Below are 6721 nucleotides of genomic sequence, written 5' to 3'. Positions count from 1 at the left end.
TTGTTTAGAGCCATTGTCCATACTAAACTGCATCTCGCTTTGTTTTTAAAGCCATTTGACCACTTTCTTTGTCAGTCTGCCATCTAGTTTTCAGTGTGCCTGCAGCTCCTCCAACCTTTTCCATTGCTTAAAATTGTAACAGGAAATTTTATTAATTTAAATATTAAACTGGCTGAGGAGGACTGCTAGGAAATGCCACATCATACAGCCTTGTATTCTGGCAGCGGACCATTTCTCATTTCTTTTTAAGTATATTTTTCCAGCAAATTCTGTACAGTAATTTTGAATCCTATAGACATCTGTCTTGGATCAACAACTATCTTGTTTCCCTAATTTGCTCGCAGTAATGTCACTTGAGACAACATAAAAAAACAAAAACTTTCTGAAGTGGAGATATAAGTACTTGTGTTGCTCTTCTGCCCACAAAGTCTCTTGCTTTACTGAAGTGGGAAATCAGGATAGTTTGACATGAATTGTTCCTGACTAATTCAAGTTGGCAGCTACATACAAAGCCAAGTTCTATAGTTTTATGGGAAAAAAGTATTCTGCACACAGAGGCACTATTCTCTCTTAATAGCATTCTTGAAACTCATTAATTGCAGTAACATTCACACTGTTAATGCTGCCTCTTATTAGGATTTTATCAAAGGTCTCACAATTCAATCTTCAAATTATTATCTAGAAGTCCCTAAATTTGCTTTTTTAAAGGCTGTATTTCTAATCTTATAAGTGAGCAATTCTTCATAATGAAACCCCAAATGTACTTCAAAGGTAGGAGACAAATGATAATATCAGTGGTGAGTAAATGTTTTTAAAGTCCCCTGATTTTGTGAGACCTGAGATTTTTCTGAGTTTAAGGATTGTGGTAACTGTTGCAATAAATATCACTACAAAAAGCAATGCTACAGAAGCCATTCTCTCCTTTCTTAGCATTCTGCAGAAGGAATATATTCTGTTCTATTGGAAATTAGTGGAGCTCAACTGCTACAGCAAAACCATAATAATAATGGGTAGCTCATTCACAAATTAAGGATTGCTAGCAAGGTAGTCCCAGAGTCACAGAATTGCAGGGCTTGGAAGGGATGTCACGGTATAGAGTCCGATCCCCCTGCTAGAGCAGATACCCTACAATAGGTCACATAGGTAGGCATCCAGATGGGTCTTAAATATCTCCATAGAAGGATACTCCACACTTCTATGGATAACCTGTTTCAGTGCTTTGTCACCCTTACCATAAAGTTCTTCCGCACATTTGTATGGAACCTCCTACATTCAAGTTTTAGGACATCGCTCCTTGTTCCTATTGCTGCACACCAATAAAAAGAGCATGGTCTCATCCATTTGCCTCCCACCTCTCTTTTGATATTTATAAACATTTATCAGATCCCTTCTCAGTCCTCTTTTCCAGGATGAACAGATTCAGGTTACTCAGCCTTTCCTCATACAGGACAGAGTCAGGTAGGTAATCACTCATCTACTTAGATCATTCTGACTTATTTTTGTTGTTCATCTTGACCTATTTTTGTAGTAAATGAAATACACTCCAGAAGAGGATAAAAAAATCACACAAGCTGCTGAAAACCTGGCATATATTTGAGGACCTGAATGGGAACTCAGTGCTTCAGAAAACCTAGTCCTGAATTAGTTTATCTTGTGGTTTGTGGGAGTCTTTCACACAGCAACAGGGGAGAGAAAGGCATATTAAAAGGTAGATAAATGTGATTGCAAAGCCACGGAAGTTGGAACAGGAAGGAGTGAGGGTCAAGAAGGGAGGATTGGCATCATGTGAAACAATCTTTTAAAATTGTGTGGGTCTTGAGAATCCATAGCATTTGTGCTCCCCACTTGCTCATCTATTCTCTCACACTGTCTGAGGTCAGTTTCATGAAAGTTATGAACTTCCTCATTTGAGCTGAAATATAAAATTACTGTGAACCAATTTTCTTTCTCACTTGCATCAACATAGTAGAGACAGTTGGGTCTCTTCCCCGTAAACCTTAGGTTCATTTGTACTACATTTATCCACACAGTCTAGTTAACAAGTTACAATCTTAGGTAGCTTACATTATTTTATGTCAACAGGAAAACCAACTTTACAATGGTCTTAGAATATACAGTAACACACATTTTATCTCTGTGTTTATTAATCCCTGAACACAAACTTTTATTGTATTGTGTTTGATAATATATAGTACATATAAAGAGGCAGGAGACACTGCAGATCTTAGTGGTTTATTAGACCTGGCCCTTTATCACGCTTTAAAACTTATCCTTCCCCAAACCACAAAACAGCTTCATCCTGAATCATGGGTGTTAACTGTGAATCCACAGAGGGGACTTCTAAACATTACTGCTTGAGAAACAATGATTCCTCTGTATCTCTTCTGAGATAATTTATTATTCTGGAGAAACCTCCATCTGTAAATGCCTGGTCCTGAATACAGTCAGTTTTACCTAGAATCTGGGTCCTGTATGTAAGTAATTTTTGTTTAGCTATAAGGGCAGAATTAGTGAAATATTTTCAGAAATTCTCATGTGCTCTGATTCCTATTGCGAAGACACATCTCCCTCATTAAGAGGTTCAGAAGACTATTACCAGAAATCCTACTGCATTTTCAGAAAGACCTTAATGAGTCAGACCAGACTTATATTTGCTCTTGGGATAAAGTGCACGGAATCTGACAAAGAAGGGAATTATAATAAGCAGTCCTTAAAACAGTGCAAAAAGGGCTTGGTGCCATTCCTCTCAGAGGGAGGCCTTCCCTCTCCTGGTGGAAAGAAGCCAGATACTGAGTTGGGAAGAAAAGAATATGAAATAATATTTTTTCTAGCGTGATTCCAGTACCTGGATGATGATCTGATGGCTTGGATGGGAGCGAATCCAGATTTTTAACAAGACCAACTTTCCTGATGTCTTGGATGGGAATTAATCCATTTTTTAACTAGATGGACTGTTTTGTTGTTTTTTTTTTTTTTTTTTTTTTTTTTTCTTTAGTAGAAGAAGGAAAGAGATTTATTTGCCAGCTGGGGACAGATTTTCATACTGTCAAATTAAGCTGCTCCTCACACCTATTTTCATTTATGTCTACACCATAGTCTTGATGAGACAGGCCCGTAAATCTCAGCCAGAAGAATAATAAGACCAATTAATTTTCCCTCTCCTACAGTTGTTGGCATCCTCTTCTACTCTGTTCTAATGGTAGAAGCTCATGAGCCAGTGCATTAACAGTTATCCCAAGCTTTACCCCGCTCCAGGGTCGAGGGCACCAGTGCTCTAATTTCCCCTAGACATGCATAGCTTCATCAGCGTTTGCTCTGAGGTTAATATGATGAGGCACTGACAAGCTGCGCAGTGTTGAAATGCCATGACATCTCCCATGGGAGTGCTGCTTCCGTGTGGTGAAAACTGGCCCAGAAGCTTCGTTCCTCTACTCTTGCCCTCCCCAGCCAGCCAGTAGTCCTGCTGCACCCATGGCAACTCCTCATGGTCCCTATTAAAGGCCACGAAAAATATTCTCAGTGACTTGAGTGCAGCTGATTGGCAGGGCAGGTCTAACTATGAAAGGCAAAAAAAGAGCCGTTTGTGAACAGCAGTCCCATAAGCTTGTTCAAAGTGGTCCTGTAAGGTTGTTTGTTTCTGTTGCAGCTGCAGGACCAACCCTCAGCTCACTGAACTGTGGACTACGTGAACTACTCTGTGCTTTCAAGGCCTCCATTTCAAAAGTTATCAAGTAACAGACTAAGCACAGCAGTTCATGATGCAAACACAGTAGGAAGGTCCGCAGAGGCCTTCATTCCTCTAAAAAGTTTTTGTATTCTTTGTTTGGGTTAGAGCCTTATTATCCTCCAAAGTGCTGCACACTTACTTCATACCTGAGCAGGAGATTTGAATTTATGTGCCAGGACAGACTTTACTTTTGTTTTCTAGCACTAGTTCAGTGTTGACAAGCACTGGTCTAACCATAACATTTTCAGAAGCTGTTCACTAGTTCCTTGTTACTGCGTGTCTTTCACTGAACTACATGACTCATACGAGTCCACTGCCTCATCTTTCAGCACCAAGCACCAGTTACTGCTGGGCTTGGGAGATATTTATCAAAGACGTGACTGCTGATTTACTACAAAGAGCTGCCGAATTCCTCCAGGAACTGTCTTTTGACCTGCTGCTATAAATTCTGTCCAGCAGAATTGCCAAAGACTTTTTGTTAACAAAGTACCACAAAAAAGAAGTCCTGACTTCAAAGGACCCAAGTATTTTAAAGTAAGAGATTGTGCCATGCTTTGGGTGTTAGGCTAAACTGTATAATTAAATATTATATCTCTTGAATGACAAGCAATACATTAATTGTTTTTTGTTTGTTTCTTTTTTGTTTTTGTTTTTTTCTTTCTATTTTCACTTAAAAATATGGTCTGTGATTATTACTTTTTGGACACTTTAAAAATAGTGATGATATTTTCTACCTGAGTAGCCAAATGCATATGCCATGGCTCATATCAGTGTATGATCTTCCTCTGAATAATGAAGCAAAAAGTGCATTCAGATACTTGATTCTAATTATTTTTCACATTAGGAAGAGTATTAGACAGAGCTGCTTTCCTCAGAATAGCCTATGCTCAGGTGGTACCCTCCTATTTTACCACACAAACAGGAGAGGAAGCTCTAAATCAGAGGAATAGAGTGCATATAAATGTCAACATTTGCACAAAGGCAGTCAGAAAGAGCACTCTGGGGAACTCCTGGTCTGGCAGGTGTTGGAAACTGAAAAGTAAAGGCACAAATTTGTCTTTGCAGCACATGCAAGATGCCAGTAGGAAATCTTGCACACTGAGGGACAGCTTGGTCCACGTGTCAGTATTCAAAACTATTTGAAATTTTAGATAATGATTTGTAACCAATAAAACCAGTTGTATTTCAGTCTCTCTCCTTCCCCACCCCACCAGCCCACAGAATCTCGTAGAGGGTTTTTTTGTAGTATTGTTGATTAGTGTTCATGCATGCAGCTTGGACAATCTCTCCAGACTTGCTGCAGGGAAGGGAGCATTGCAATGAATTCATATTTTATAGGTGGCATGGGGAGCAGAAGATATGGCACAGTTTTTGCATAAGGGGTAATTGGTGGCAATAGAAAGGAGTATGAGTGGAGAAAGAGGATGTGGAGACAAAGAAAAGTCAAAGACACAGAATAAGCTGGTAGTTAAAGCAGAAAAGTAGGGAGTGAAATGTGAAGTGTTAGTGGAAAGAGAAAATGAAAAGAAAGAACAAACAGCAAAGAGGTGGATAAAAGATGCAGCAAATACAGAGTATTTGAAAAGAGAGGGAAAAAAAGAACATCTCACATCTGCTCATGGGGTTCAAATGACTGTTTCTGCTTAAATTCACAGTACATGTGTGAACACATAGGTTCCCCCGGTGACTTTGAAAATCTCAGCCAGGAAATCCATCTTGCCAGAAACAGTACCTCAGACAGGAAGCGTTACCTCTAGAAAGGCCAGTTCAGGAGCTGAATCACACCAACCAGCCAATTTTATTTTATTTTTCTAATGAAAAAAAAAAAAATTAGGCAAGGAAAAGAGAAATCGCTGCTACCTGTCTAATAAGAGCATTTCAGCATGTGTACATGCTCTAATATTTTCCACTGGAGGAATACAGAGCCTTTCTTCATTTCCCATTGCCTTTTGGGACTTGCATTATGCACTGAGCTCAGCTTCTTCTCCTGGCATCTGCCTCTCCTCACTGTTGTTTTTCCCTCTTAGCCTCCATTTTGCAGCTGAAGGCAGCTGCTGGGTGCTGGGGGGGGAGATGGCCTCCTGTCCCTGCTTCCCTTTTTCTCAGGCACCTTCATGGGAGGGCTGGCTTCTCTTTACACTGGCTTTCCCTATCCCAAGTCTCTGCCCTCATGTCCATTCCACTGGTGGGATTCAAAATGAGATGAATCGGCATGACCGTGTCTCTTTGCTCATGCTTCTGTAAAGCTGTTAGCTTAGTATTATAATGAGCTGCAGCACCTGTCACTGTTATTATGCCCTACAGATGAGATGACCCTGGAAATAAGCAAGGGCATCTCCTGTAGACAAGTCAGCTCCCTGCAATGCCTTTCTGTGTCTCTCCCACCTATTTTCAAACCAACACTCACTGTAAGGTTTACACTAAAATAAGGCAGTTTTTCAGCTGCAAGTTACTAAAGCTCCTCCTCTCCTCAGTAATATAATTCCCATCTGATTTAAGGTAATCATCTGGTCTGTGAATCTTCACACCCATTCAAAAAATGAAAGGCAAGACAGGTGCTGCTCTACCAATTTACAGAAAAGAATCATCAGCTGGAGCTTAAAATACAGCATATTTAGCACACGTGTCTAAAATTAAATGAGCAGTAGTTGTTGGTTGGAATCATGGTACCTTTTCACCAAAATACCATTCTGGAGATGATCTTCATTCCTGTTTCACTGGATTGGTTATTATAACTTAATTGCAAAATTCAGAATTTGGCACTTTCTCCACACACTAAGTGGAAATCTGGTTCTTCGTATTTCCCTGATTAGCGTTATTTATAACAACAATTTTCCTGAGCTGGTGGTGGAAGTCAGACAACAGACTATTTACACATGTTTTTTATCAATTACCTTGCTGAATATTCCAGATGAAACCAGTGTTTGTATTGACCAGAATCTGGACTGTGCCTAAAGAGCTATTTTAGTGAAATGAGTATTAAGTAAGCTTTGG

Source organism: Tympanuchus pallidicinctus, unplaced genomic scaffold, assembly GCF_026119805.1.
Source record: "Tympanuchus pallidicinctus isolate F22 unplaced genomic scaffold, pur_lepc_1.0 scaffold1, whole genome shotgun sequence".
Taxonomy (NCBI): Eukaryota; Metazoa; Chordata; class Aves; order Galliformes; family Phasianidae; genus Tympanuchus; species Tympanuchus pallidicinctus.
The sequence above is the reverse complement of the archived record's forward strand: the minus strand, read 5'-3'. Positions refer to the sequence as shown.